The following is a 26,918-nucleotide window of genomic DNA, read 5'->3' on the forward strand; positions in this document are numbered from 1 at the left end:
AACAACCCAACAAAGGCCGTGAATGGATAATTTGTTAACTTTTATCTGATACATTCTTCAGTTTTGCTGTTGATATTGTTTATGATTTGATGTTAAAATGCATGAAACAAAAGTATAAAAGATACTAGAAGTGAATTAACCTACGAAAAATGCGTTTGATTCGTGCAAAATGAGGAAAGTGCACATCGACAGCTAGCGATATAACATTCATATACATTAAACAGGAATTTCTACTAGTAATACAAATGTATATATTATTCCTAAAAACGCATGATTGTTGCAAGAGTGAAATACAATTTCAAATGTACGATCTTGTTCGACTACTGCGATTGTTGTTTTCTGTTGCCATGGCAACATGTAGCCCGAAAAACAAAAGAATGACATAAAACCGAAAATTTAAGTCGTTCGTTTATAAAACTCAATGTAACTTTCTTATTTTTAGAGCTACAGTTTTGGTGTCTTCGACAACTTTTCATATTTTTGCCTGTTCTACAACTTTGCCGAAGACGCCAAAGCTCTAGGATGTAAAATAAAAAAGTTAGCAACGCAGCGCTACCTATGCGACGGTTTTACGAACTAAGTTCCAAGCGCAATTTGAGGCGCAGATAAAACCCAACAACTTTGCCGAAGACACCAACTTGATAGGACGTAACCCCAATGTGCTAGAGGTTTTGTCTTGCTAATTTCTGTTCCTGGCCCAGTGTGCACCGTCTTCAGCCAGAGGCTGCACAGACTGAACATTACACATACACAAGACAACGGACAACACACATAACACCCAGTGGCCCAATGGAGAATTTTCCGTTTGACGAAAAGTTTTCCCCGACTGGAGCGGGAATCGAACCCGCACTCCGAGGCTTACGAAACGCCTAGACGACTGACGCCGCTAACCGCACGGCCACGGAGCACACAAAGCTTTTTGTAGTGAATATAAAACCTCAAACGAAGCTGCATATGGAAGCCTTAGGTATAAGCTGTAACACAAAAAAAAAATTGAAAAGGTTTCATCAAGTACATATTGGGATATAATGTTTTAAAAATGTGTTCAAAAATCTTTTGAGGTTTTCTAAAAGTTCTATAACTTTCATAAAACTTATTCGATCTCGCTCAAAATTTTACCAATGGAGCTTTAATGCATGGGTTACAATTGGTCAAAATTTCAGCGTTTTTGATTGACGTATAAAAAAGTTATAAACATTTAATGAAAAAAAATTATGACCAAAAAATTACTGTACGGACAATTGTTTGATACACTGTACACTAGAACTCCAATGACGCTGTAGTCACTTTTCTTATTCAATTATTTTAATAACTTTGATTGCAATAATTAACTATTTCCACTACTGAATAAATCTTTGGAAGAATACCGGGATTACTTCCTGGAGGAATTCTGGTTAGAGCTCTTAAGGACAGACTTGTTAGAATCCCAAAATGGCCGTCACAATGGCCGACTTTGGCACCTACTCACGATTTCGATGGCACAAATCTCTTCGTAAACAAAACCAACACACCTGAGCTTCTTATTTTAAGCTAATTACAAGTGAGCAAGAACAGGATAATAAAACGCACTGTTGTTTGAAGCTTGCTTCTTGAGAGTTGTGCGTTTGAAGTTCTGATGCACTGTTGGAGCGGGATTTCAAGACGTTTGTCCTTAAAGGTATTCCAGACGAAACCTCTTTAGGAATCTCGGGAGAATCCCTGACCACCCATGAAAAGCTGGTGAAATCGTATACATAGAGACCACGAATCGTCAGAGACTTGTAGTGCCTTCCTCCTCTCCTTCTCTTTCACTTTTGCTGAAATTTCGTAAACAACATGGCCAAGCAACGTCAAAATCCCATACAAAATCAAAGCGCAGTAACTTTGGAATCATAGCCATTGCTTGATTACCTTCAAATAAATTCATTCTCTTTTCTGACAAACAAAACCGAGTAGACGTTCTTACTCTTTGGCCTCAATGACTCCTAGATGGTATTGCAAGGGCAAAACCCACATGATCGATTTCAATTTTCATCCCACTTTTGCTCATCTCTATTTCGTAGCTACCCGAATAAAAAATACAGTAGAAAAACCGAACGTTGTATTGTAACAGTACTATTTAAAACCATATTTTTACAATAGACACCACGGTAAAAATAAAAATACAAAAACAATAAAATGTAATGTAGACTCCATACAGTAAATTGTAAATAAAATTTTTACAATACACTAAACGGGTTGTTAAGTATCGTAACAATATAAAAAAATATTTTTCTCCATATATATATTTTTGCAAAACCATACATTATATGGTAAATGAATTGTTCTAAATACTGATACGTGGGTTTTAATATACCGTACATTGTATGGCATACGTATGGTTTCAAACAATAAAATGTACCGTACATATATTGTTTTTAATTGTAATTTCACTACTGGTTATACATTTAATTAAATGATTTTGGAATGGTTCTCTTTTGTTATGTTGTATTGTTTTACATTACATAAACCATATAATGTTATATTATCTTGTCATTTTCCTCCTGTTAATGGCATCTGAGACTTACTATCATTATGAGAATGCACTTTGGGAATTCTCCAGAGCGTTTTGGATAACCCTTCATATATTGGATCGCCCACGTCCAAGTCTGAGTAGTCTCTGATTACATTAACAGTTGAAGCTTAGGCTCCCATGCCCCACCAGCCAGATAACCGGGTTTCACAAACTAAGCATTATTTATGGCAACACTTTGAGCGGCATGATGGAACTATGCCGAGCACGCTAAGTATTATTAGACCACTAATGTAGTTGCATGAAGTGGGTGACGAGGTACATAAGTATCATTACAGCGTGCTTAACAGTTATTGCAATATTGAGGCTCCAGTTTGACTAAAGTTTGAAATACACGGGGAAATACATAACAACTCATGAGAAAACTGACAAGTTCGATTCAAGTATAAGTTAGGTTAAAAAGCGAACCCACAGACGAACCTATATATATATATATATTTTTTTTTTATTAAAGACGCTTTAACCTCGCCGGTCATTCGCGTCAAACCTATATATTAGAATTTCTTTCAGTGTTCAGTCCAGTCCATATGTTAAAGACGGCTCTACATCAAAGATAAAGTTCGTCAATCATATTCCTCTCATCGCACTCTACATACCTAGCCCGCCATATGTCTTGGATCTGCAGTTCTTACGACATCTGGTTTACTACTTATTTAAACATTTTATTGACTTTAAAATGATGTTTTAACTTATCCACTTTTTTCTTTCCTTTCCTTTGCATCAAAAAAGTTACAAACATCAACAAAACAAAGCACGAAAAAAATCTAAAACTGAATAAATAATTTAAAACCCACGGAAAAATAATGTTTTGGAAAAGTGAATGGTTCAAACGTAAGAAAAACAGTATATTTAATATATTGTTACATAAAAATCGAATGTAAATGTTTAGTAGCTACGATGTGCGAAGCTTTTAGCGAACCATTTAATTACAATATACATTATTGTAGCTGGTACACTGTATGGTGCAGGAATGGTTTTCATCAAACACCCTATGGTTAGTTTTTATCCGGCTAGCAACACTCAAAGTGTTAAAGTTTCTTAGCGTGGATGGCGCGAAATTTGAACCAGAGAGAAGAGAAGAGAAGGCGCGAGCAAAAGAGCGAACCAAACGCGCGCGCGAAGCGAAACCAGCGTGGAGCAAGGTCGAATCTCCCGCACGTCAGCGACCACGACACCACAGCTTGACTGAACTGCTCGAATCGATTCCATCCGGTGGTGCGGTGAGGATGCACGCCTTCACTCGGAATCGCACGAACGGCGCGGAACGAACGAACGAACGGAAGCCTGCCTAGCTAGAGCAGCAGCAGCAGCATGTAGCCCATCGAACTGGCCAGTTGCCGTTTGTCGCTCGTGCCGTCTGGTTGTAAAGTTGTAAATCCGGTCGCCGAGACGCGGAACAAGAGAGGACTGTTATCAGTGTGCATCAGGGTGTAGAGTCTGCAGAGTCCTTCTCCCAGCTGGGGGATGATGCTTCTTCAATCATCATCATCATCATCAGCACCGTCATTACCGTCAGAGTTTGTGGTGTGCTAAAGACACTACTGTAGCAGTGCGCGGGGCCGTCCTGGGGAAGGAAAGCGTGTTGTACACTTGCTTCCGGTTTCGCCGTGTCCGCCCAGCGATTTCTTTGAAGCGTATAGCGAGCGCGGAGTTCTTCAGTGTGCGAAGTGGTTCCCCGACGGAACTGGTGGATTTTCGAGTGAATTCGATGGGAGCGGTTGGGGAAGGTCGTCGCAGTGTGCCTTGAGATATTGCTTCGCAAGGAAATCCAGGCTCCAGACAGAATTCAGGCCTGCGGCCTGCTGCGATGCGCCCATCAATCAGAGCCTACTGCAGATAATGCTGATGTACAGAGGTGTAATGTAATCTCACTTTGTCTACGTGCTCTGCTCAGTCAGTGGGCTGACGACTAGTTAATGACAAAGTGCACATGAAACCAAAGTGCTAAAATAAGCGTGAAATGGATTTTCGACGAGAAACCGGTGAGGAAACCTGATAGTGTGTCTCGTCTCTGTCTATAAGTCGGTTGTTACTGCCGTTTGCTAGTGAGCTGGGTTGGCTGCTGTTGTTACTCTCTAGTTGGCAGCTTCGCAGTGATTGTGATGATGCTGGTTTACAGCTTGTGGAAGAAGTTTAGCGCCTGAAACGGAAGGAAGCCAGGCGGAAAAGAAGAGGAAACCAGAAGCTCAGAAGCCTTTCAAAAGCTGCATCTCAGTAGTGCTCCTCTGGTGGGATAGTGAATCGTCTTCGAAGCAGGTTCCGACGCTGCTGAGTTCGACTTCTATACGTGTGTGCCTGTCTGCACTGAGAAAAGAAATAAAAGTATTTAGACGAAAGCTGATAAGATTCCTGGGGTGAATTGCGGAAGAAAAGTGTTGTGGCTATAAAGTTTACCCGGTGGTTGTTATCCGAGGAAGAAAAGTGCATCCCGCTCGATTTAGAAGAAGTTCTTCGTTTGTTTGTTTAACCAAAGGGGAAAACTCGTTTCAGCCAATCAATGGCGTTGCGGCGACGTCCGAAAATAATTGTTATGAATATCGCAGCAGGCGTGGGTTGATGTAAATCGTCAAGTTTGAAATTGGAGACTGTTGTTGTTGTTGTTGAAGTTGAAAGCAGATCAACGAGCGAGGACCGGGAGGCCGTCGTAGTAGTCGTCATCGACCATGAAAGGTATTGTCTATTCTACTTCAACTCTATAACCATTAGATCGCGAACCATTGTTCGTCGCCGCGCAGCGTTGATCTCTCTGTAGAGTGTCGTCGGCGACGACGACAGGGACGGCGATCGCGATCATATTTAAATGCATTTGTTCTGTATCTCGGGTTTCTACTCGGTATAATTACAAGGTGCGGAGATTATTGGGCGCCAATCTTTTTAGGAAATGGGAGTTCACCTTTCGAACGGAAAATGGGATCAAATTTGAAGTAGGGTTGGGCTTGGAGACAATCAATGTGACGAGTATGATGTCACTCAACCCTCGTCGTCGAATGAGTGAGATTATCTCGGATGGGACAAATTTGGACTAATCGTCAGTGTGTGACGGATGGAAAATAGAGAAGACGGAACAACGAAGTTGATTATATAGTATTTTGCTCGAATTTATTGTTTCTAATTGGTGGCCGTTCGGGACCGCAAAGGGCGCCACATGGAACTATGAATCGTTTCTAAGCTTCCACGGTGGACTGTAATTATTGGTTTGGTATTATAGCATTTTAAAGGCATAAATGTCTACTATGAAATGATTTGAGAAATCTGAGATTGATTGATCGAATGGAAATCAACTTATCAACATCAACTATTGCAACTTAAATTGATGGATTATCATAATGGAAAATATCTGTATTATTATGCTGCCTATGATCGCATAACTGTCCCATATGAGCAGGAAACCCAGCAAATATGGGACTGATATGCGATCATGGGCAGTATGTATATTACATGTATGCAATTTGTTAGTTGTTAGTAATTTGTTAATATTCTAATATGAAATCCTACTTAAACTAAGCATGCAAAAGTTTAGAAATTGTACTACCCTAACGTTACTGTTATATACATAACCACAAGTACACTAAATAACATGAACTCCATATACTATTGTAACCATTACACGAACAATACATACAAAACACACGAAGTGAGACGAAAACGGTCAGAATGTACATGGACTGGACAGTAGTTAGTAGCCAACCGATAGCCAACTAATAAAGACGGCAAAGCATACGCGCGCGTAGTTTTGGATGAAGAATAAAAGGTCGTTGTTTAATTGGACGGAATAAAGTGGTTTTGATTAGAAGACACAAGTGCAAGTTATTATTGGAAGAAAAGGACTATAGAAAAGGATCAAGGATTAGTGAAAGTGATTAAGAAGGGCTTGAAAGGACTGTGTGGAAAAGGATTGGATTTTGGTGAGAAAGAAAAGTGATTTCTTCAAGTGGAACACAGCGTAGGATTTTGGAACAAGACCACAGGTAATACTCGACCCACGAACCGCATCCCACAACACAATTAAAAATCATATACAATTTTCTCAAATAACTTGACAATAGCACATAGAGCTGCTATGCCACGATAAGTAGTTGCTAACGTCTCATTTGTTTCATTTTTGAAGAACGGGCAAGATGTTGTGTTTGAGTACTAGTATTGGACCCCTTACTAGCTGCTCAGAGCTTTTTTATGAATTAACTTTTCTTTTACATTTAAAGCAAAGTTATCGAAAATTACATGAAAATGGTGTTTTCTACATGTTTTGCGTATGAGTTTGCATATTTTGTAACAAGTATAATGATATTCTATGCCCAGGAAGTCGAGAAAATATCTCAATAGGAATCGAACCAGTCGTTTCAGGATTGGGGACGCTTATCAACTAGGCAAATTGTAAACAATGGTCTGTAGTTTTATGTTTCTGATAAGGTTGAAGAAATGGCCATTGTCATAATCCTCTCTTCTTCGTGGCGTATCGTCCCAGCTCGGACAAAGCTTATGTTTCGAAATGTTAATTTTGTGGTATTTCAACCACAGTCGTGATGAATGAACGTTTTGTATCTGATGATGGCTGAATGAAGTAGGTCAAAATGCCAAAACGATTTGGAAAGTCTTTTTTCACCGAAAAAAATTAACAATTTCGAAACATAAATCTCAACGGTGACTAAAACCCCACAAATTGGACAAAGCTTGCTTCTCAACTCTATGTTCTTTAAGCACTTCCACAGTTATCAACTGTGAGCTTCTTCTGACAATGGCCATTTTGCATGTGTATATCGTGTGGCGTGGCAGGCACGTAGATACTCTGTGCCCAAGCATATCAAGGAAATTTCCTTTATCAAACAATCGGGAATTGAACCTGTGGTACTTATCCAGTGAACGTCTCGACTAATAATAGTAATTCCAATAGCTCGGCCTACTTATTGATGTGCTAAACTATCACATTTCCTTTTCTTTAAGAACACCATTATAAGTTTGGCGTTAATAAGAAACGTGAAGCCTCAAATTTTTGATGTATATGCGTTTTAGCAAGGGAAAGACTTTGAATTCGAAACCGACTATCGTCCGTTAGCCGTAATCTTTAAGCCGATGTCACTTCCTCTCAGTCACATCGAGAGATGGGTGCGTAGACTACAACGCTACAACCGTTCGAATTTAGAAATGAGCATATGCCCGAAAAGCAAAACGTAGCAGATCTATCTCGTCTCGAGATTCACCTTACTCAACGGAAAACTCCGTTCCTGAGGCAGTCTACCTTTGAGGCAAACTTTGTAATTTTGTCGCCTAACTCAACGGACAGAAGCCGTTCCTGCGGCAGTTCACCTCTAGGGCTGAACTTGGTAATGATGTCGCCTAACTGAACGGGTTGAATCCGTTCCTGAGGCAGTCCACTTTTGAGTTGAACTTTAATATATTTCGCCTGGCTCAACGGATTGAATCCGCTCCTGAGGCAGTTTACCTTTTAGGTGGACTTGAAAATTGTTTCGCCTAACTCAACGGATGGAATCCATTCCTGAGGCAGTCCCTTGCAAAGGAACTTGAACTTGTAAATGTTGTCGCCTAACTCAATGAATTTAAACCATTCCTGAGTCAGTCCACCTTTGAGGTGAACTTCATTGTTTTTTCGCCTAACACAACGGATTTAATTCGTTCCTGAGGCAGTCCCTTATAAAGGAACTTGTTATTTTGTTTTCGATTCAGGGAACTGAAGTTCGTTGCCTAGGCAACAACTTATTTGACTTGATTTTTTTTCTCGCAGGATGTCCCACATTTCGTCAAGCAACCGCAACCGCAATATTTCCGCAACGGGATCTACAGTCAATGAAATATACGTTCACTCTGAATCATACGGGCGTATCTGCAATGATCGATTTTCTCTTTGGTTAATAACTTGGCTGGCCAAACATTTCCGGTTGTTTTTGTTGTTTTAGATGCTATTCCTAGTCGTCCTTTTCAGAAAAAAAATCGTGAGATCAACTGAATATTGGTCGTATTGCCCGAAATTCTCCGAAGAGAAAATCGATGAAGAGAAATCGATCATTGTAGATACGCATGTATGATACTAAATGCGAGAACTATTACAAGCAGCGAGTGCACTTTACTGGAAGTTGGGTATTGTGTCGGGAATTGGCGCTGGACTAGGTGCAGTAAACTCGTTCAAAAATAACATTCCGGCAGAAAATCTTCACAACAATCACTGTTAACGTTAACTACAAGTTTATTTATTTATTATAAAGTATCTAATTCTGGACGTAAACGGTCGTTTCGTTGTGAATTTGGGTAATGCACAATTTGGTTTATCTGTAGTGCCGAGAATGGGGTCAAAAAACCCAACCAGCTTCCATCGTTGCTATTGCGTAACGTCGGTGATGATCGGTCATTACGGGCAGCCAATTAATCGTCCCATAATAAATTAAAAATTTTCCATAAATAACTCGAAAATTGCCAATAAATAAATAGGAGTGGAAGCAATAATAAACTATAAAAGTTCCATAAACAATTCAAATAGCGCATAAATAAATCAAAACTTTCCATAAATAATTGATTTTCGAGCAATAAAAAATGTCAGAATTTCCACAAATAAATCAACAATTGCAATAAAAAACTATATTTTTTCCAACAAAAAATTTCGAGCATACTACATCATAGAACTATGATAGAAAAACTGAAACTATTGTGCATTTTAACAGACAATCGCTTGCTGTCCGGACTCGCTAACGCTCGTCGGACTTTAAAAAAGGATAGCATCTCTGTTCGCATTATACCGGGCAAATTCTTGATCTGTGGATTGCCTAAAACCGAATCGACGCAGTTACGGCGCATCGGCTTTCGGAAACTTCGGCGGCCTTCTGCCGCCTCTGTTCCTCAATCCTCTATGCGGCTTCGCCACATGGCTCGGCCGCTACTTTTACTTTGCTCTTTATTTCGTATTTATTGCTAAATTTTCAATTGCTTTTTTGATGTTTTTCAATTGGGAATCTTAAATTATTTATGGAAAAATCAATTTATTTATGGAAAATTTGAACTTTTTTGTTGGAAAAAATATAGTTTTTTTATTGCAATTGTTGATTTATTTGTGGAAATTCCGACATTTTTTATTGCTCGCAATTCAATTATTTATGGGAAGTTTTGATTTATTTATGCACTTTTTGATTTGTTTATGAAAATTTTATAGTTTACTAGCTGTACCCGGCAAACTTTGTCTTGCCTACTGCGTTTTTTGACGTTTCAAGTTTCTAGTCAAGACCAAGTCCCCGGTCAAAATGTCTGGAAGATCGATTTTCAAAAACTCTCTATTTTTCCTTTTTTTTGCCTCATAAACCTTCCTTGGGTGAAAACTAACAGAACAAAACCAAGACGACAAAAATCAGTCCTTCCGTTCGCAAGTTATGCGCGGTCCCACGTATGCCACTGCATTTTTATAGATTACTAGCTGACCCGGCAAACTTTGTATTGCCCCATTTTAATTGTGGATCTTTCACTACGACACTTTAAATTGGTTTAGTTCTGATGGTTTTTAATATCTTCTGTTCCGGAAGAATCTTTAGTGGAATCCCTGAAGATGTTCCAGGTAAATTTCTCGAAGAATCGCTGGTAAATTACTGGTGAATCCTGGTGAAATTACTGAAGGAATCCCTTGAACCAATTTCTGGAGAAATAGCTGGAGGAATCCCTGAAGGAACCCCTGGATTCTTGGAATAATGTGAGTATAAACTCCGGAAGGATGATTTCCTGGAGTATATTGCATTAATTTCTGCAAGAATTCCTGAGGTAATTTCCGCAGGAGTTCCTGGGGTAATTCCTGGTGGAATTCTTAAATGTATTCCTGGAAGAGTCCCAGAATCAAATCCTAAAGAAATGCCTAGAGGAATCCCTATGAAAATCCCTGGGGGAACTCCCGAAGGAATGCCTAGAGGTATTCCTAAAAGAATTCCTGGAGGGATTCAGGAGCGATCCCTAGAGGATTCCTACAGAAGCTCTTGAAGGAATGCCTAGACACATGCCTGTGCGAATTCCTGGAGGAATTTATAGAGAAATTCCTTGAGAAATTTTCAGAAGAACTCCTGTAGGAATTTCTCGAGGATTTTCTTGAAGAATCGCCGGAAAACATTTAGGTAGAATTCCTGGAGGAATCCTTTAAAGAGTTTCTGGGGAAATTCCTCGAGGAATCCCCTATTGAATTTCTACAGAAATTTCATGAGGCATTATTTGAAAATAGGTGGAGGAATCACTGCAGAAATTCCATTAGGAATTTCCAGAGGAATTTCTGGAGGAATTCCTGGAAAAAATCTTGGAGGAATATCTGGATGAATTATTGGAGGAATCATCGAAGGAATTCCTGGAAGAATCTCTGGAAGAATCTTTAGAGGAATTCCTAAAGGAATTTCTGGTAAATATTTGGACCAGTTCCTGAAGGAATTCCTGGAGGAAATTCTGGTGGGATTCCTGGAGGGATCCCTCGAACCAATTTCTGGAGATATCTCTGGAGGAATCCTTGGAGGAATACCTGGAGGAGAAATTTCTTGAAAAAATCCTCAAGGAAAGCCTGAAAGAATTCCCGGAGGAATCCCTGGAAGAACTTTTGGAGGAATTACTGAAGAAATTCTTGAAACAATTTCAAAAAGGAATTGCTGAGTATTTTTTGGATCAATTCCTGGATCAATTCTTGGGGTAATTCCTGAAGGTATTATTAACGGCAATTCTGGAGGAAATGCCTGGATGAAATTTAGAATTCCTGAAGTAAATTCTGCAGGAATGCCTGAGTTAATATCTGCAGGAATTTCTGGGGTAATTCCTGGTGGAATTATCAAAGGTATACCTGGAGGTGTCCCAGAATTAAATCCTGAAGAAATGCCTGGATGAATCCCTGGAGGAATCCCTATAGAAATCCCTGGATGAATACCTGGTGGTATTTCTTAAAGAATTCCTGTAGGAATTCCTAAAAGAATTCGTGGCGGAATTCCAAGAGCAATCCCTAGAGGAACTCCTGAAGGAATGCCTGGAGGAGCTCCTGAAGGCATTCCAGTAGACATACCTGAGAGAATTTCTGGAGAAATCTCTAGAGGAATTCCTTGAGCTATCTTCTAAGAAACTTCTGGAGGAATCTCTAGAGTAATCCTTAGAGAAATTTCTGGTGGATTTTATTGAAGAATCACTGGAGGAATTCTTGAATAAATGCCTGAAAGAATTCCTGGAGAAGTTCCTGGATTAATCCCTGGTGGAATCTCTAGAGGAATTGCTCGAGGTATATCTAGAGGAATACCTGGTGGAATTTCTAGAGGAATCTCTAGCGGACTTTATAGTGGAATTCCTGGACGAATCCCTGTAGGGTTTTTTAGAAGAATCCCTGAGGGAATTCTCAGAGCAATCCTGAAACAACTCCTGAAGGAATTTCTGGAAGAATCCCAAGAAGAGTGCTTGGAGTTATTTTTAAAATAATCCCAAAAGCTGTTCCAGAAAAAATCACAGAAGGAATTTCCGGGTGAATTTCTGAAGAAACCCCATGAGGAATTCCTTAGGAAATCACAGGAGAGTTTTCTTAGTGAATTCCTGGAAGATTCTGTAGGAATCACTGGATAAAAAAATCTGAAGAATTCCTGCAATAATGGTTTTTTTTTTGAACGAAATGTTTAATTATTTTTCTGGATAATTTTTGAATAATCGCTAGAAAAACGTTCTGAAAGAATTTCTGCTACATTGCTGTAGAAATACTGGGAATTTCAGATGGATTAATTGGAGCGAGAGACGAACCAGCCAAGGGCTGAAAGTCTCTTTAATAAAGACAAATTAATCAATCAAATTAATTGGAGCAATCTCTAGTGAAATTCTGGAAGACATCTCTGAAGGAATACCTGCAGAAATACTATAAATGATCTCTGGTTAAGCGCTCGAAGGAAACCGCAAAAACAACACTGGAACAATCACTGAAGGAACCTCTAAAGATGTCTAAATCCCCACTTAAGGACAATTCCCCAAAAAATGTGTGGTGGTATCCCTAGATCACCTAATGTTCTGCCTGGCCAATATCAGCAGAGGAATCGGCCTATACAGCAATTGCGACGCCTGTTCGGTACTATTAGGATGCCGCCGGGGATCCGTGACCGAGAGCCCGTAGAAACCCGTGCAATCGCTGCCTGAGCAAGCGGTTTCGGACCCAAGACCTCTGTCCCGTCGTCCAGCGATCAAGAGTGTCACCAGCTACCACCAATCAAACCCGACACCGCCTCCCCCCACCACCCATTCACCGATCCAGGGAGCGACCAATTGTTATCGACACGTGCAGTCGCCCGGCAGGCCATCTACCTGTACACCGCCAGAAACGCATGAATAAACCGAAGGAAGTTATGAATTTCCTATTTTTTACGATTCCCACATCCGAAAGCTCCAGCATCCAGAAAACGCCCTGGGACCTGGGCGTCAAAAAAAGCCTTGCGAGCCCACCCCGTAAGCTGCCTTTGGTTGGCTAGACCAGCAGCTTGTGACAATGCAGGAATGATGATCATTCTGCCTGATGGCATTTTGGTTCAATGGCCATGATGCCTAGTGTCCATTCGCGATGTTGTTCATTCGGCTACATGACGTTCGGCCTAATGGTCTTTTCCCTTTTCGTAGATGAAAGGGAACTCACAATATTACTGACATTTTCAACCTTCAAAAACCTCCATATGCCAAATTTAGTTCCCTTTGTTTTTTTACTGATTTATAACCGTTCGTTGAGTTACCTACAGTTTTTTTGTTTTTTGTTTTGTATTTTATGTTGAGTATCGGACCCCCTTTACGTTTCTTGTGTAAAAACAGTAAGAAAATATCACAGAAGTGAAGGGGTCAAGTACCGCTGTAACTGTTTTGTCGCTACGTATTATGTAACAGGGCTGTAGAAATGATCGGTAAATGACGGAAATGGGAGAAAATTTGAATTTTAGTGGCGCCTTGAATAAGCAGCTATTGCTAACGCTAAAATTTGACTGTTTGAACAAAAATAAGCTCAAACTTACTGTAAAACTGATGATTTTGTAAATATTTTAAGAAATAATCAAATTGCAGGTTTACATGAGCTGTATTACACAGTGTTTTCGCTCTGAAAACATTTTTCAGGCTGTTCATCGCAGTCTTAAGAAGAAACGGTCAGTGGCATGAATATTTCCACTTAAATTTTCGAGAAACAAAAATGGTTTTGTACCTACAAAAATATATATATATATATCAATATCATTATCAGCTTTGATAAATATCGTTTCTTAAAATGATATTTTTTTTATTATACCAACATACCAACCAACATCACCACATAATGTTTGAGGAATTTCTAAAAAAAAAAACTCTTTTAAAAAAATCAGCATATCTCGCGAATAAGGAATTACCGTCATATTTTCATCAATGATCGCTAAATCTATACATTGTTTTACAAATCTACAATGGCCGCTTCCAAGAGTGCTCTTCGGCCTGTCACCATCCGCCCCTTGGGCGGTGATGCGCCTGAGTATGGGAATACACCGCCCGAGTGCGATGGGTGGCTGACTGCACTGAACTGCAAATAGGTGTAGGCGGAAAAGGTTGCCCGAGAGAATGAGCGTACCTTAGCGGGGGATAAAGGTTCGGGCAAGTAGTCTTCCCCGGCCATCTCCCGGCTGGTCCTCATCTCCACCGCGGCCACCTCGTTCAACGAAGCCAAAGCCACGTGACCGAAGCCCCGCCAACTCCCGGCCGTCGTGTCCGGATATGCACCAGGTGGGCCTGACCTCCACCTCCCGGCCACCCCGGGTACCCATCCTCAGGCCCAAGCCATCATTATCTCGGCCGCCCGTTTCGCACCCGACAGTCAAAAACCGACCATTTTGAACCAAATCACGGGAAATTCACGTGTCCAGATTTCCACCAGATAGGCCTGACCCTCGGGCCGAAGCCATCGTCTACTCGGGCCAAAGTGTTGGCCGCGCCCCACTGCAGTAGCCGCCACTCCGTCGTTGCGCCACCGCTCCACCCTTCAGCATCGTCAGTCACGCGTTCGGCTCGATGTGCATACGGGTCTGCAATAAACTGTTTTACCGTGAGTATTGCCATTAGTAAGGTTCCTGCATTCTGTTCGCCCTAAGATCCGGTTCCAGAAGAGGCCGTGAGAGCACACCCCAGAAGCTGCCGCTGGCTTAGATCATCAGCCTGGGGAATTGGGCCGTTTTGCCTCTGAAACCGAGCCGAGAGGTTCCGGTGCCAAAAGTTAATGTCTATGATCCTACGCGTGGGCAAACATTGTTTTGAAAATTCAAATTTGACGATTGTTGAGCTCACTGGAGCACCGCACTCTAGATTGGTTTTGTTTGCGACCATGTTGAACTTCTCTCTCAGCTCATTTCCGGTTCATTTCTTTGGGAGTTCCCCTTTCCGGCGACCGGAGGAGTCTCACACTATGCTAAGAACCTCCCCCGGCCCCAAAAGTACCCACATACAAAGTTTCACGCCGATTGGTTCAGTAGTTTCCGAATGCATAGCGGTCAGACAGACAGACAGACAGACAGACAGACAGACAGACAGACAGACAGACGGAAATTCATTTTTATATATATAGATGCTCCCATCCCTACTTTTTTTTCTTAACGTGGACTTTCACTTAACCGATGAGCGAACAACGCTGTTTGTTGGTTTATAGGGTATTGGTTCCCTTCTTAAGCATGTGGCTCCCATTTTCATCCTACGAAAAACAAAGAATATAAGCGCTGTTTGTTTTGTTTCTCATTTTTGTATTTTTTGTTGTTAGAAGTGAGCACCCATGAAAACAAAAAGAACGGAATCAATCGGTGCCGTAATCGCTTGTTTTCGAATAGGATGAATATGGGAGCATGAGATTAATGATGGAACACATACCCTATTTAGCTACTAGTTGTCAAATACGCTACATGGCTGTTTCGATCATACGTATAATGGACCCTCAAAAATTATATATAATTGAAGCCTGACTTCACCAAACACCGTATGTAACATGTGAGGGGGTTAGAAGTTAGGCTTAAATTCTTCATATTTTCTAGCTTTCAATGCATCATACATTTAATTTACGGTTTAGGCGAGGTATCCCCGAAATAAAAAAAAAACATAAATGAGCAGTAATTAGGGAAGCCAACTACGAATTTCGCGCCAACTCGACCAACGGTTGGCAGCACCCTCTCAGAATCGAATGAAACTTGGTGGACACAAACAATACATGTTTCTAAGCAAATTTGCATACTTTGTTTTTCGAAATTTTTCAAGAGTAACTTTTGAAGAGGGCCTATTTTTTTTTCATTGATTTTTTTAAATCGATGTAACTCAAAAATGACAAGAGCTACAAAAAAGTGTTGTACTGCAGAGTATCGTGAAATTCCATGAAATTTTTTAGTACAATATCAAAAAAATATAAAACTACTTTTTACACTGAAAAAAAAAGGTTTTAAAAATAAAATCGATATTGAAAAAACCCTATGTTTTTAAATCGATGATTTTTTTTCCTGGAGAAAGGTATTTTAATTACCTACATTTTCTCCGAACAATGTTGCTGTGACATATTTAAAGAAAAAAGTTTTTCTAACAAAAACTTTTTTTTGTGTCTACATTGAGTGAATATTTTTCAGTGTGTTTCGTTCCAACATAGCCATATATAGCCTCAGAAGCCTCTCGTCAACCAATGAAACTTTAAGGATGTATCAACTTTGAAAAATCTAACATTTATCTGGACTAGCATTTGAAAAGGGCGTATATTTTCTCTAACTTTTATATTAATGTAACTCAAAATTATAATATATATGTGATATATTGTGGACTGTTGTAGAATTGTCGGAAGTGATAAACAGTTAATCAATATAAAGATTATATTTATATTGCAAAAAAGCAGGTTTTTTTTAATACGAATTTTGGATGATCGAACTGAATTTTGTTGACGCTCAATGGTAAGCGCATAATTTCATTGTGGGGATTTCGGATAAACGCATATTAAAAAAAACTTTTTTTTTGATATTTATTTGTATTTTTTTTTCTTTAATTTTATGTGGCATTTCACTTTGTTCTTATTTCTAGTTGAATATTCATATATTTTTTATTAATTTAATCGAACAATTTGAAAACCTTTGGTTCGTCAGTGGAGTTGGAATATGTTTTGGCCATGATTTTATTATGAGCGATTGGTACAAAAGAATGAAATTTTTGTGTGCCAGATATAGTTTTTGCTTTTTTGAATAGTTCATCAAACTCTTCTGCTGTCGTTGTGTATTCCCAAGAAACGTATCTAGCTGAATATCAGTTTCTTAAACTAAAGTGTGCTTAAGAGTGGTTTGTTACTTTCCTATAAAGCTAAAATGTTTGTTGGGTTGTTCATTCGATATGTAACAGAAATTTGATTTTGTGATATTTTTGTCTGTTTGTGAAACTCCTCATTCGTAAAGCTCAGCATCAGCATGATGGGAAAAGTCGTATGAAACATGTTAGGTTAATTTATTGTATAAAAACATGAGGAATTTTATAAAATTATAAATAACAAATTGAGTCAGTACTCCACCTGAGTGAAAATCTCAGTGCTTTTAACTATCAAAAATAATTATCTGCGTAAAAATATATTTTTTACGGTACATCAACATGTGACTATATGCTGTGCATAGTAAGTTCTCTTTATTTGAGTTGTTTTTGATTTTTTATAAACAAATTTAGAAAACAACGATAGCGAGTGTAATTGAAAGATCACTATTGTTTATCAAACAAATCTAGTACTTTTTTACAAATAATTTCATGGCAAAAAAACTATAATGCATTGACTCCAATTTTTATTTGATGACTACTTTGTGTGCAAAATGTGGTATTTTCCTAGTATTTTGAGGGATATAAAATATGAGTGTAATAAAAACATCACTAAGGTTGTTCAAATGAATCCACTAACAAACTCCGAGAGTAATCTCAGGAGAAACCTAAAAACAAACTCTCGCAAGAACCTTTATAAAATATCCCGGATGTAACTTCTGTAGAAATCCGGGGAGAAACTCCAGAAAAAATCATTGAAATTGCTTAAAACTTCGGGAGAAATCCCAGAAGCAATTCCTTCAGAAAACTCGTGAAAAACTCCTTTAAAATCCGGGAGGAGCCTCAGTTGAAATCCCAGCAATAGTTTCTGTAAAAACCTTAGAAATCCCGGAAAAATCTCATGGAGAAGTACCAAGAGGAATACCGGAAGAAATCGCGGAAAACCTTCAAGAGAAATTCCGAGAGAAACTCTAAGAGAAATTCTACGACAACATCTGATGTATATTCCCGGAGAAAAGAGAATAATTTCCACGAAAATTTGTTTGGGCAAAATGCAAGAGGAAAAATCCAACGAGAGACTCTGAGAGCAAATATGGGAAAACCTCTGGAAGAAAATCTATAGGATTCTTATAAAAACCTTCAGGAGACAATATTTGGATTTCAGAAATCCTGGAATATTCTCCAGGAATTTTTCCGGAAAGAACTGTTTGAATCTAGGGTAAAAACGTCGATAGGAATACGAAAGAATCTCTGAGAGGAATTTGAAAAGGAATCCCAAGAAACAGGAATGAAAGAAGTCTGAAAATCTCTCTTATAAAGACACCAGTTAAGTTCGTAACTCTTTTTCATTTTCACCGGATTTCCGTATATTTTTTGGTGATTTCTACTGCATGTTCAGGAGACGCAAATACTCTAATAAGAACAAATAAAAAAATCCCTGGTGAATTTTCGGTTTGCCTTGTATTTTTTTTTTCAGGTAGTAGATAACCTGAAACTGGTACAAAAAAGTCAGTAATAGAAATCTGCATGTGTTTGTATTGAATTTTGTGTTATTGGTTATTTTGTGTGAAAAATACGGCACATTCGTACCACAATATTCCTAAATAATGGACGCAGTGGTTAAAAGGCTCTACTGATGAGGATGGCACATTCGTGATTTTTTAGTAAAACAAAACATTCCAACGGAAAATTTTAAGACTAACAACTACATGTCATTGCTTTAAATTTTGTTTTATTGACTATTTTGGAAGAAAATTATGGTATTTTAAAAACTTGTTTGGTAAAATGAATTAAGAGTGTCATGAAGGCGGTATTGTTCAACGTTCATCATTTCACAAAAAATTCATGCCAAAAAACCAGAATTCATTGCCGTATATTTTTATTTGGTGACTACTTTGTGTGAAAAAATGTGGTATTTTCCTAGTATTCCGAGTGAAATAAAATATGAGTGTAATAAAAAATTCACTAGGATTGTTCAAATAAACCCACTAAACTACTACGATAAATTCAAAGTTGAATAACTACATATCATTACCTTAAATTTTGGCTTATTCGCTTTTTTGTGGTATTTTCGTACATTTTTTTTTGTAAAGCAAAATATTACTGTAATGTAAACATCAACATTTTATCAAAAACAGGTCCAGTACATTGTAATGGAAAATTTAAGGCCATACAACTACATGTTATGGCTTTGAATTTTGTTTTATTGACTGTTTTGTATGAAAATTATAATATTTTTGTTGCTTTTCGAGTAAAATAAATTAAGTGTGTCATGAAAACATCACTATTACTCATCAAGAACGTCCAGTACGCTTTCACGAATAATTTAAAGGTAAAATACTACTTTGCATTGTAAGCCATCATTTTTGTTAACCACTTTGCGTGAAAAATGTGATACTTTCGTTGATTTTTAGTGAATCAAAATTTGAGTGTAGTGAACACATCACTATTATTTTTCAAGTATGTCCCCCAAACTGCTACGAACATTTCAAGGCTTAAAAACTACATGTTATCGTTTTAAATTTAGTTTTGTTGACTATTTTGTGTAAAAAGTATGGAATTTTCGTAGTTTTCCTGGTAAAACAAAATAAGAGTGTAATTAGAACATTTTTATTGTTCCTCAAAAATGTCGAGTACAATCCTACGAACAATTTAAGACCAAAAAAACTATATGTTATCGCTTTGAATTTTGATTTATTGCTTATTTTATGTGAAAAATAGGGTATTTTAGCAGTTTTTTGAGTAAGGTAAAATATCAGTGTACTGAAAAATCACTAATTTTGCATAAACATGTTCACTCCAGCTGTATTTTGTTTTATTGATCAATGTGCGCAAAAAAGCGCTCTTAAAAAAACTAGGAAATGCCTTTTGCTTAATAACTTTGGGTAGACGCATCTATTTTATGTTTTTTTTAAATGGACGATGATCTTGAAACCTGTCCGGTTCCATCGCAAAAAAAAAGTTTTGAAATCGGCTGAAAAACGGCCGAGAAATGCCTTGTCAAAGTTGGACTTCCGACTTTTATTGGACCCTTGGTAGTTTAGGAGTTAATAAGCTTTTAAATGCGTTATTACCTGTTATTACCGGAGATTTATTAGAATAAGTGGTGGAGCAATGTTATTTGTGTTAGGTGTGGAGGAAGTCACCTTACGCTAGTGTTAGTAGGATGTCTAACGTTAACAAGCTTTGAGGGGGGAGTGTGACGTCATATTATCGCAGCATATGATTGAATCAATTTGTTCACATCTGAAAGCATTTAAGATAATCGATAAATGACAGATGTATACAATTTGTACAAGTAAGTTACACCAGTAACAAGCGGTTCATCGGCACTAAATCTTTAATTTTATAGTTAAAGATGACGGTTAATTCGTATAACTTTTTCATTTGTAAATCAAATTGGACGTAAAAAAATCAGAGCACTTACCAATTTCTATTGAAATACACATACTAGATGCTAGCTTATCTTCTCCACGTGTTCGGCATAGTTTGAGTACTGACCAAGGGCTATCATGTGTGGCCAATCACTATTTGAAATTATGACCGCAGATAACAACACTGATCGATCGACATAATACCGTTCATTAACTGGGGGCGTTGCTAGTTAACAAGTAAAGGTTTAGCTTCTCTATCTCGGGATCGAAAGCAGATAGAAATGTGTCGTCTTCAACAAAGTTGTTCAGCAGGACAAGAACATTCTGGTGAATCACCAATTAGTTGGTGATTTCACCGCTAGGTGGCGCTATTTAAAAATTAGACTTCTCTATCTTGGAAACCAAAGCAGATAGAAATGTGTCGTCTTCGGCAAAGTTGTTCAGAAGGACAAGAATATTAGTTGGTGATTTCACCACTAGGTGGCGCTAGCTATAAAGTTTTAGACTTCTTGTAACTCAATGTTTATTGTGTGGAAGTAAGAGTCAAGTTAAAGCTATGTACTCAAAATCCCTTGTCCTTAAAGAATAATTATATCACCATAAGTTATAAATATCAGGGTATTTTATACTCGTAAAAACTTGAAGCTAGAATTTATACTATGTTTTATTACAATTTTGATATGATTATATTATAAGGTGTTTTTTCCTTGATTAGACCAGTGCCATTTTTGTTTTAATATGATAACTTATAGGGAAATATTATCACACCATAACATAATATGATACAAACTTGATATAATTTTCTAGTCGGGTAGAATTCTCATAATTACCAACATATTTGATATAGTTGAATTTCCTGCTGTTCCTTGGAAATTGACTGCAAAATCCCTTCCCACTAAACCCCCACATTAACCGTCGTTTGTGTTCTTCTGCCCCCACAAGAGTATCACCACACCAAACATCATAGCAATGTGCTTCCCCGAATCAATCTGTACGGGTATTTGCCTCCGTTCGCCCCCACCACTAACTACTGTACTGACTACTGGTGGTTGTCATTCTCAACACACCAACACAAAGGTTTCATAATTCTCACTTCCGGGAACAATATGGGCTTCAATCACACCAGGGCTGAAGGTGGTTTTGGTGGTGGGGGTGGATTGAGACTTCCTTGGAAACACACAACAAAACTAGATACAATTGTTGTACGGTCGTCGTCGTCCGTCATAGAAAAACAGATGCTATCAAGCAGATGTGTGGCAATGCCCGTGGTACGTACTTATCGCCCTTCCTTTGCTGGTGGTTTCATAGACAAATGAACTTTCGTTTGGGATGAAAGTATGTATGTTTGTATGTAAGTTTTTGTAGCATTTTTGGCTGTTTGACCGACAAGAAGACGAAGAATCAAACAGAATACCTAGAAGACTTGGAAGAACTAGAAGAACAAGAAGACCTAGCGTACCTAGAAAACCTAGAAAACCTAGAAGAACTAGAAGACCTAGAAGACCTAGAAGACCTAGAAGATGTAGAAGACCTGGAAGACCTCGAAGACCTAGAAGATCTAGAAGACCTGACCTCGAAGACCTAGTAGAACTAGAAGACCTAGAGACCTAGAAAACCTAGAAGACCTAGAAGACTTAGAAGACCTAGAAGACCTTGAAGACCTAGAAGACCTAGAAGACCTAAAAGACCTAAGAGACCTAGAAGACCTACAAGACTTAGAAGACCTAGAAGACCTAGAAGACCTAGAAGACCTAGAAGACCTAGAAGACCTAGAAGGCCTAGAAGACCTAGAAGACCTAGAAGACCTAGAAGACCCAGAAGACCTAGATGACCTAGATGACCTAGAAGACCTAGAAGATCTAGAAGACGCAGAAGACCTAGAAGACCTAGAAGAACTAGAAGACCTAGAAGACCAAGAAGACCTAGAAGACCTAAAAGACCTAGAAGACCTATAAGATCTATAAGACCTAGAAGATTTAGAAGACCTAGAAGACCTAGAAGACTTAGAAGATGTAAAAGACCTAGAAGACCTAGAAAACCTGGAATACTTAGAAGATCAAGATGAACTAGAAGACCAAGAAGACCTTGAAAACCAAGAAGACTAGGATTACCAAAAAACCTAGAAGACCTAGAAGAACTAGAAGACCCAGAAGACCTTAGAAGACCTAGAAGCTTAGAAGACGTAGAAGACTTAGAAGACCGAGATGACCTAGCAACCTACAAGATCTAGAAGATCTAGAAGACTCAGAAGACCTAGAAGAGACTAAATTCTGAACCTACTCCGAGGGAACTTACTCACATTAGATTCAATTCTTCTAGCCTAATGGGTTTAGTCTATTTGCCTGTTCCTACATGCTTCAGGGATCCACTGGATTCGTCGTGTGGGCTGATTGGAAGATTTACCCGCCAACGCGCAATGTTGGCATTTCCACGAATGCGTATACGTTTTTCCAACTACCTACCTACCTACATCTGGGAACAACGTCACATGGCAGTGATAAAGCAGAAAATTGAACAAACGTAACGAACCGTTGAATCCTCCATCACTTATGTACATTCAAATGTGATCAATGAGGTACAATATGTTTTCCGGCGTAGTCAAATATTTGACTTTTAAATCACATGCTCCGTTGAACTGGAGATGTTCACATTTTGAGGCGAAAACAAACACACAACGGAGTTGCAGGACTTCAAGCGTGCACGGACACTAATTCGTGGAAAAAGTTGATCATTTTAAATACACTTTTCCTTCCACGGATGTCGAGAGCCGCGCGTTTATCTCACAACGCCGACCAAAGCAAGCCATGCAATTCGATGGGCGAATGGCATGGGATATTTGCGTTGCTGTCGATGCGATCGTAAAGGCTCCCCCAGACCGACGCGACTCTTTTCCAGCGACACGACTTTTTGTCGCTATGTTTTTGTCGCGAAATCGCTGCGCACTGATTTGAAGGGGACCTTCCACACTGCGACGACGTCGTCGCAGGCGACAAGCGACAGTGCAGCGATTTTTGTACTTGTCGCCGGTGTGTCGCGGCGCTGGTCGCTGCATGCACAGTTTTCGTCGCTGTCGCGGGGCGACTAAGTTTTGTTTGTGACTAGTTTTCGCGTTGGTGTAGATGGTTGATGCGACGCATTTATCGCTGTAGTCGTTGAGAAACATCGCGGCGATAAAAAATCGTGTCGCCGGAAAAGTCGCCTTGGTTTGGGGGAGCCTTAAATCGGTAGCAGCGACAGATTGCAGCCGTCGTCGTTCGTCGCCTAGCCAGGCATCGCAGAAGGCGGCGTCGTCCTCGTCATCGCTGCGTCATGCGGTATCTATAGTGGCAACGACGACGACGACGCCAACCACGCGCGAGGAGGCCATGACTCGCTCTCATCTGTCTGATCTGCTAAAAATGCTTGTGCTGTACGACGGCCCTCGCCGTCGCCATCGAGTGCGTCGGTGGAACGGAACCGGGAAGAAAGCTAGCGGAAAGGGGAACACTGGTCTCGGTCAAAAAAGGAAAATGTTGCGGTTTTCCGTCAGAATTGCCGCATTTGCTTACCGCGTAGCGCTGCTTCAACGAACGAGCGAACGAACGATCTGCGGTGGACAGGTTGGTGGTACCGTAAAATGGAGTAACTTTGAAAGGTTTTCAGCAGGTTTACGCAGAGAAATAAATTGTAAACACAATTAAATTATTGTTCAAATCAACAGATTTTTCTATGTTGAAACTACCAAATATCTGTCTGTTTGTTCTAACAAACTGTCAAAAATTTCGACAAATGAAAATACTTGCAGTACAGTAGACGTTCGCTTGGTGCAAACGGTTTAACTGCAATGCTTTTAAACTGCGGGTCCGCTAAGTGCAACAATTTTGCAGTTATCGCACCACTATTTGTCAAAAACAAAACGTCAACAGAGTTGCGATGTTTTTCAGATGCACTACAGCTGCATTGCGATGTTTTTGAGTGCATTCTGGCTGCGTCCAACAGCAATTGACAACTGTTTGACGGCTGTCAGTCGTTGCAGTTAGCGAATTTCATTCGGTAACTGAAACGTAAACATGTTGCACTTATCGAACGTCTACTGTATCAAACAATGTAACAGTTCAGTTTAAACTAGAAACCAGTTTGTCGCTATAGTACACTGAAAATCGGTTGATTTAAACTAGAATTTAATTGTGTTTACAATTTTTTTCTGCGTGTGTGTGAGTGCTTCCGGGCCATATTTGTGGTCCCTATTTTGTAGAAACAAATCAAGTTTCTAACGTTATGTGGAATGATGGTAATTGGTTGTTTTTATCGATAAACTCTAAGTTAGAACAAAGAAATAGAGCTTTAGAATAAGTTAATTCTCAATTAGAAAATCAACCATGCGTTTTGTTGATTCAAACAAGCGTCACTTTTCTGCGTGTGTTTTCGGAGGTTCGATCCATCCTACAGTTTTGTACAGAAATCATTCATCGACTTATTTTGGATGAATTACACAACATATTGCTAGAATTTTTCGTTTACGGTAGAACGACAAGCTACCGCAGCTGCCAGACTACTGATTTTCTCTTAGACATCATTGATTTGTCCAAGCGACGCCTCGGATACGACGCCGATGATTATTGTTCGTTGTTGGTTTTCAGTTTCAGTGTAATAATGAAATTTTCATCTTCATTCTTTGATTTGACCATATTCTTCAATGATAGAATGATTTTCATGGCTGCGGTAGGACTTTTTGAGGGTAGGAAATTTTCCAAAAATTCGCAATAAACGTCGTCAAAACCTCGCAAGGTGATCGCAATCATCGCAAAGTAACTGCCACAAAAACCACAATTCACACCTACATTTACACTAGAAATGGAGAGAACTTGAAATAGACTGAAAGAGTGTAAAATGAAGGCGGGCCCAATACCAATCAATCTGACGAACTTAGTCAACAAGTGCAAGTAGTTTCCATGTCACTAAGTTATAGCTTTTTTCTCGGCTCCTATATTTATAACCACTAACTATATAATATCTTTAGAAGACGTCTGTCAACTTTTTGACAGCTGTTATATAATAGTTACACGGCTAACCCAAATAATTCTAATAAATGCATATTGAGGTTATGATAGCTCCCGCGGCTCCCGTGACGCAGTCTCGCTTCCACACTGCTATATTGTTTCTTTAATTTTCTCTTACTCTTTTACTTTCATTAGCTCTAACTCACGCTCGGTTTTCATACGCTTACTTCCTCTGTCGAACTAATTCAGAGATTCTTCATAAACTACGCAACGCTGTTGAAGAAGGGATTGGGTCTACAGAAATGTTACACTTCACATTTTTCAAATTTCCCGTTCAAAAGATTTTCTTAATGCTCGGCAGGAATCCTTGAAAGAATCACAGAAGAAATCCTGGGAAGAATCTTTCAAGGATTACAGGTAGGAATCCCGGCTCTATACCTGAAAGAATTCCCATTGGAATCTCTGAATATATCTTGACAGCATTTTTTGAAAGAATACTGTAGAGAATACCTTATGGAATCCTTACAGAAATCATGGAAGGAATCTTGGCTGGAAGCTGAGCAGGATTCTCTGAAAATCCATAGAGAAAATACTGGAAGAAATTATTGAAGAAAAAACCTGAAAAAACTTGGGAGGAAATTTCGAAAGAATCCCATCGGAAATATCGGCAGGAATTCCTAAAAAAAAAATCGGGATTGCATGAAGAAATCTTGTCAGAAATCTATATTTTTTCATATTTCTTTTCGAAGGAACCGCTTAAGGGATCACAGCAGGAATAGCGGAAGGAATCTCTGAAGGAATGTCGAATAGAATGCCTAGAGGAATCCTTGCAGGATTTTCTTATGCAATCTTTGCAGAAATCCCTGTAGAGATATCAGGACCAGGCATGGCTGAAAAAATCCCGGAAAGAATTCCGGAAGGTATCTCGAGAAAATCTCTTCAAATTTATTCGCCCTGATCACTACTCTAACCCTCTACCTTCAGTAGGTCGGCTCCAGAGGCACGTTTTCCTCCATTTGGGAAATTTATACCCTCTACCTTATTGTCTTCTCTGCTCTCTATCCCAACCCTTTTCTCTAACCTCTACCCTATCCTCTGTTCTACCTTCTACCAAACTCTTTGCCCTTACCCTTCACACCTACTCTCTACCCTACTCTTCATCCTACTTCTTCCCTACCCTCTACCCTTTTACTCATCTGCCCGATAGATAGATACCCGCATTACATGGTTTCATAGTTCAAACAACCATTCCGTGGCCGCCATCTTGGATTATGACCCAACATCTTAGGTTTCAAAATGGCGTCGAATATCGATTTTTGACTTCTACTCACCGAGCCCGATCGATAGCTACCGACATTGCATGGTATCATAGCTTAAAACCTTTCAGTGGCCGCCATATTGGATTTCAAAATGGGGTCGGATATTTATGTTTTGGGTTCTACTCATCAAGCCCGATCGATAGATACCCATATTGCAAAGTATACGAAGCAGTGTTGCTGCTAAATATTGACTGTATAGCATACATTCTGGAGTTTTGTCCGCCATCTTGGAACTCAAGCCGCCATCTTCAATTCCAACACAACCTAAGGTATGGGTATGCCAAATTTGGTAGAAGTTGGTTGAAGCGTTCCAGAACTATATCGGATCATACATACCTTAAGGACAAACGTCTTGAAATCCCGCTTCAAAAGTGCATCAGAATTTCAGAAGCACAAATCTCAAGGAGCAAGCTTCAAACAACAGTGCATTTTATTATTCTGTTCTTGCTCACTTGTAATG

General features: G+C 39.2%; 1 protein-coding gene across 3 annotated transcripts in view; it reads left to right on the forward strand.

Moving 5' to 3' along the window:
• Positions 1–3,808: 3,808 nt before the first annotated feature.
• The window catches only part of LOC109412976 (octopamine receptor Oamb-like), an 841,374-nt gene continuing 818,264 nt past the window's right edge, over positions 3,809–26,918 (forward strand). For all 3 annotated transcript variants that reach the window (XR_009995986.1, XM_029855986.2, XM_029855987.2), the window contains exon 1: positions 3,809–5,221. The gene's annotated coding sequence lies outside the window, so the exon portion shown is untranslated. The remainder of the gene's footprint in view (positions 5,222–26,918) is intronic.

The sequence above is a fragment of the Aedes albopictus genome, chromosome 1 (genome assembly GCF_035046485.1).
Source record: "Aedes albopictus strain Foshan chromosome 1, AalbF5, whole genome shotgun sequence".
Taxonomy (NCBI): Eukaryota; Metazoa; Arthropoda; class Insecta; order Diptera; family Culicidae; genus Aedes; species Aedes albopictus.